This window comes from Elgaria multicarinata, chromosome 16, assembly GCF_023053635.1.
Source record: "Elgaria multicarinata webbii isolate HBS135686 ecotype San Diego chromosome 16, rElgMul1.1.pri, whole genome shotgun sequence".
Classification (NCBI taxonomy): Eukaryota; Metazoa; Chordata; class Lepidosauria; order Squamata; family Anguidae; genus Elgaria; species Elgaria multicarinata.
The window spans coordinates 31,154,682-31,159,834 of record NC_086186.1 but is presented as its reverse complement, the minus strand read 5'-3'; positions in this window follow the sequence as shown (position 1 = coordinate 31,159,834).

Genomic DNA, 5,153 nt, shown 5'->3' with positions numbered 1-5,153 from the left:
GGTGCCATAGCACAACCCCCGTTTTTATTTTTCTGTCATTTGGCAGCTGTACTACCTTCCTAATCCTGGGCTCCAGAAGCTAGGAAGGCAATCTGACAGACCAGCTGTGGGGCTATCCAGCACTGGCTATCTGGGTCTCTGCTTTTGGCCATAGAATCATAGAATCATAGAATAGCAGAGTTGGAAGGGGCCTACAAGGCCATCGAGTCCAACCCCCTGCTCGATGCAGGAATCCACCCTAAAGCATCCCTGACAGATGGTTCTCCAGCTGCCTCTGGAATGCCTCTAGTGTGGGAGAGCCCACAACCTCCCTAGGTAACTGGTTCCATTGTCGTTCTACTCTAACAGGAAGTTTTTCCTGATGTCCAGCCGGAATCTGGCTTCCTGTAACTTGAGCCCATTATTCCACGTCCTGCACTCTGAGATGCTCGAGAAGCGATCCTGGCCCTCCTCTTTCAAGTATTTGAAGAGTGCTTTCATGCTTCCCCTCAAGCTTCTGTTCTCCAGGCTAACCATGCCCATTTCTTTCGATCTCTCCTCAAAGGGCTTTGTTTCCAGATACCTGATCTTTTCGCCAATCCTTTTATGGCCCCTGTTCACTCTAGCAGCAAGTCATATCAACCCCTTATCTGGATATCCAAAACTAATATTTACTTTGCCCAAGTCTTCTCCCTTCTTTTGTTCATTGTCTTCATTGGACTCTGAGCCCCATTTCAGAATTTTTAAAAGCTCGATTAAAACAACAACTGGGCTCCAAGACCTCCATATTCTCCCCTCCAGGTCCCACTTTGCTGAAATCACTCATTGGCCATCAGTAGCCTCTCCCAGGGGCTCCTTTCGCTGAAACCTCAGGGATTTCCCCACACCCCAGCACCGCCTATCCAGCAGAATCACAAGAGAAGTATCTTTCAGTGCCGTTCTGTCTTCTTGTCCTTTCTTTACAAATTGTAGCCTCTGCCCCTGCTCCCTATGGCATGTTTGTATGTGCAATGCTCGGTGATTTCGGTTATGTTTGGGGTGAGCTTTTGGGATGGAAGCCTGGCCACCTTGGTGTGGCCTTGCCCTAGTTGTCCACTGGGAAAGATTATGGCTGGAATCCCCTTCGGTTCACCTTTCCCAACCGGCCATTTCTTTATTAAAAAGTCTCTGGGGCAGTTTGATAAAAACAGAAATGGTCAACAAAGACGATTGTTAAAGGGAACATAAGGAAGCAAATAGCACACAAGGCGCTGGGACTTGGAGGGATTGTGTGAGTTGCGATATAAGTAACTGGCGTCCTGCCCTCCACTGTTGTTACAGTGACTGTGCGCAAGGGTGCACCACCCGCTCCCTGCTCTTGCCATCACATTTTCCCAACCTTTCTCTCTCTCCCAACACTGTCAGGGCCCCCCATTTGCTTAGTCCTGATCTCTGCAATAGCTTTGGTAGTCCAACCTAGGCTGATCCAGACACTCCAGGCATATCTGTAAATGTGGCTTCTGTGGTGAACTGCAGTCCTTGGTTGTAGCTGCCAAAAAAGCTTTTGAGCTCATTTCCTTACCACTTGAACCCAAAGCATTTTGCCTTTTGTTTCATTTGCTTATGATGTATAGGTTTGTTTGTAATATATGAATTAAATGAATCCATCCTGGACTTCATGTAGTGCCTTTAGACAATCTGCTAATTTTTCCTAAGAAAAATTACTGTGTATGTTGGCACTTGTGCATTGAATAAAGTTCCCATTTTTGTAGAAACCTCTGTGTGAGTTTGCTTCATTGGGTCACCTCTGCCATGACATGCTACAGCCAAAATTCAAAGGTCCCTTAGACAAGTGTAGAGCTTTCCCCACAACTATTGGAGAAGATGCAAATGACAGGAGCTGGGGAAATGGACTGTGCCGCCTTTTTGGAGTAACTCGGTGTCAGCTTCGGAAGAACCGTTTCTAACTGATGAGCTGTGCTTACCGAGGCCTTTCCCAGAACAGCCACTTCCTGTAAAGCGGAATAAAGTGTTCACTTCATTAGGAGGAAATCCTGATGCCTGATGGGTTTCAAAGCGCCATCTCTTTCCCCGAAAACCACCTTGAAGCAGCATTTGGGTTATCAGGCGTGTGTGATTTCCAGTGGCGAAGCTGACGTAAGTCTGGTTATTCTAAGAGAATTACCGGGGTGATCGTTTCCTGCCAGCTTGGTTTTCTTTCTGTGACACCAAAGGCACCTGCCCGATTTCCTGTGCACTCTGAAGAGATGCTAACATGGAACTTATGCCCAGCATACTCAGTGTCAATGGCTAACAGAACGGTCATGGCAGTTCCTTGGGTTGTGCCTGCCCCGCATAGATCCGCTTCAATAAAAGGTCAAAGACACACATTGAACAAGGTGAAAGCGGTGTCAGGAACTAGTAAGAATGGGACTTGCAAGGTGGTTACTTCTGTCTGTTTCCCACATTTAAGATATCAGGGAGGAGCTTGCTCCATATTAGAGCTCCTACTCTGCATACAGGGGCAGAGTCAAACTCCAGTTAAACTTTCACTGGAAAAGACCACCTGAGTCCCAGGAAAGCTGCTACCAGAGCCAATACAGCGGCTGTGTTCTTTGACAACCGGACTGAGCCAGGACAGGACCACAAGCAGCACCAGGTCTCTTCCGCGAACCTTCCCGAGTCATCCGGCTGATCACTGTCTAAAGTAGCTTTCCCCAACCTGGTGCCCTCCAAATCCACTGGATTCGAACTCTCATTACCCTGTCAGCGTAATACAGCTCTCTCCCAAACTGTCTCAGCCAACCCCGGTGCCCTTGGTGTTTGGAAGCAGATTGACTACTGGTGCATTCTTAACTGTCCAGCATCTAGGAGGCAGACCAAAGGTTACAGGCTCTGGAGGCAGAGGGAATGGGCCAGAGGAGATGCTGCCAGAGATCCCTACATACCTTTATGTTCTGATTCTATGGTCACTCTTTGGGGTTGGAGCCCCCCTACTCTGGATTTTGATTTGCACTTTGTGGTTGAACAGTGGCAAACGCAGCAGCTTTTACTTTCATTGGCCATGGAGACCCAAGCAAAAATTAACACATTGCTAATTTTCTGAGGAGACATTTTGTTAAAGGGCCAGGAAGTCTCATCAGATTTGCTCAAGCCCTTAAGATAAGCTTTAATGTGGATTTCTGTATTGAGCAGGAGGTCGGACATCAGGAAAAACTTCCTGACTGTTAGAGCAGTACGACAATGGAATAATTACCTAGAGAGGTTGTGGGCTCTCCCACACTAGAGGCCTTCAAGAGGCAGCTGGACAACCCTCTGTCAGAGATGCTTTAGGGTAGATTCCTGCATTGAGCAGGGGGTTGGACTCGATGGCCTTGTAGGCCCCTTCCAACTCTGCTATTCTATGATTCTATGACTGCAACCTCAGTCTCTTTCACAGGCTTGACTCTGAGCTGGCAGCTTTGCCAGGGAGGCCAGACACCGGCCACTTCCGTGAGGGCTTGTAGCCGTTTCTTCTGGGCTTGTGTTTTGTTTGGTGAGCTGTACACTCCCCTTGGCCCTGCTAGTCTTGGCCCTGACTGCCCACAAAACAGCTCTCGGCCCTCTCTCCTCTTTCTCTTCAGAACGAGGTTTGGTTCAGGACATCCCATGTTGTGCAACAGTGTGTATGTGTGCATGCATGCACACGCACGCATGCTGGACACATGCCCGTTCCCCTCCTGCCATGTCAGGCCAGGAACAGTGCCTATCACTGTGTGCTGCTGTCCGATGGCGCTCCCTGGCAGCCCCCTCGGTGGCCATAGCAAAGAGGCTGCCAGCTCAGAGATGCAAACTGCACAGTTCCCATCCCAAACCGGAGTCCCCCAGGAGCCTCTTTGGTGACAGGAAGTTGAACCAAACATGTGAACACAGCTCAAACTTCCAAACAATGTTTATCCTGGTTTGACTTCTAGGTGAAGCCAGAAATTATGGAGTGGGGAAGAAATGGTTCCCAGCTGAACGGAGAGGTTTCAGCCAATCTCAGAAACACCCTGAGAGGGAAGGCCACATGCAGACGGGGAGGCCAGGAGGGCGAAGGGCCCTCTCTTTATCTTGCCCTCCCCCTCCCCAGCTCCTTCTGAGCTCTTCCTTGGGGTGGGCTGCCAAGAAGAAAGGAAAACCCGAGGATGAAATTGGCCTCTAGTTCCCAGTTTCTTATTCCTTGTTCTCACAAAAGTTGGAAGCAGAATGGAAGGAGCAGCCTCCGTAGAGAGCACACCCCTAACTATAGGTGTATTCTGGGGTCACCATGCAAGAAAGTCTGCTGTGCACAAACAAGATCACGATTATAGAGGGAAACGATTCCCAACACCCTCCTCCTCCTCCCAGAGTCCTGAACGACACTGGGCACGCAGCAGGGGGCGAGGAGCGGGCATCTGCAGGGAAGGAAGAAGGTTGCTGAAACGGGTCACAGCATCCATTCGGAGCGTCCCTCTGATGCCCCAGGCTGAGCGGCTTCTTTCGCGCGATGTTGGTTTGCTTCATGGAAGCACATCTTGGAATCATGGCCAGCAGTGTTTGCTCTCCCCTTCCCACCTGGGCAGCTCTGGGCAGATCACACACAGAAAAGGCCCGGGAGCCCGCCGGCCCTTCATTTCCCAGGTCGGCTGAAACAAGCAAGCAGGCCTCACACCCGGAGGGGGGCGGGATGTGCCGGGACAAGGGCGCGGGGGAGGATGGGGGCCCGGCCAGTGAAGCCTGCGCCTGGCCACGCCGCGGACGGAGCCATCCTGGGCCCGTCGCTCTTCGGCGCCTCGAAGGGCTTCGGAGCCTGCGTGCGCGCAATGGGATCCGGGTGCCCAGAGCGGAGCTCGCAGGGCGGCGGGCCACGCCGGAGCGTCCGCCGGGACATCCGGGAGCGCCGCCGGAAGATCCATGGGCCTCGCCTGGCAGCATCAGCGGCCACGGGGGCGCTGGAGCGGCTTCCTGCTTGGGGACGGCGGGCGAGGGGCGCGCGGAGGACCGCCTCTCCTCTCCCGGGCGCTGCGGCAGTGGGCAGTGACGGCAGTCGGAGGCGCCTGCCCGCGCCCTCGGGGCCCTCGTGGGGCCCGCCTCCGAGCGAGAGGCCCCCTGTCCCCTGGGCTTGCCGCCGCGTAAACAAGCCGCGCGCCGCCGCCGCCGCCTCCTGCCTGCGGGGCGGGGGCTCCTTCGGGCTG